Source organism: Anneissia japonica, unplaced genomic scaffold, assembly GCF_011630105.1.
Source record: "Anneissia japonica isolate Jap-2015-1 unplaced genomic scaffold, ASM1163010v1 scaffold1165_len1893470_cov193, whole genome shotgun sequence".
In the NCBI taxonomy this organism is placed as follows: Eukaryota; Metazoa; Echinodermata; class Crinoidea; order Comatulida; family Comatulidae; genus Anneissia; species Anneissia japonica.
The window spans coordinates 1,364,884-1,365,232 of NW_022709613.1; positions in this window are offsets into that span (position 1 = coordinate 1,364,884).

The window sequence follows — 349 nt, forward strand, 5'->3', positions numbered from 1 at the left end:
TATTCAGATTTCATTTAGGTAAAGTAAAATAACGTGATCGAAATCCAAATGCAGAGCACTTCTAAAAATTTAGATTTAATTATTTGAATTAAAAATAAATTATTTGAATTATATTCTACATAGATCTTATTCAAGTTAATGTACATACAAATCATTTGAATATACACAACATATTTACAGTAGTTATTATTTAGTGAACGTGACATTTACTCTACTGTATTTGATTTGGAAGACAATTCTCAGTCTAATAGTATCCAATGACTACTTTTATATATGTTAGTGTTGTCTTTTAACACAATACTTGCTTATTAGCTTTCTTTTTTCTTTCTAAAACAATTTTATTATGGTA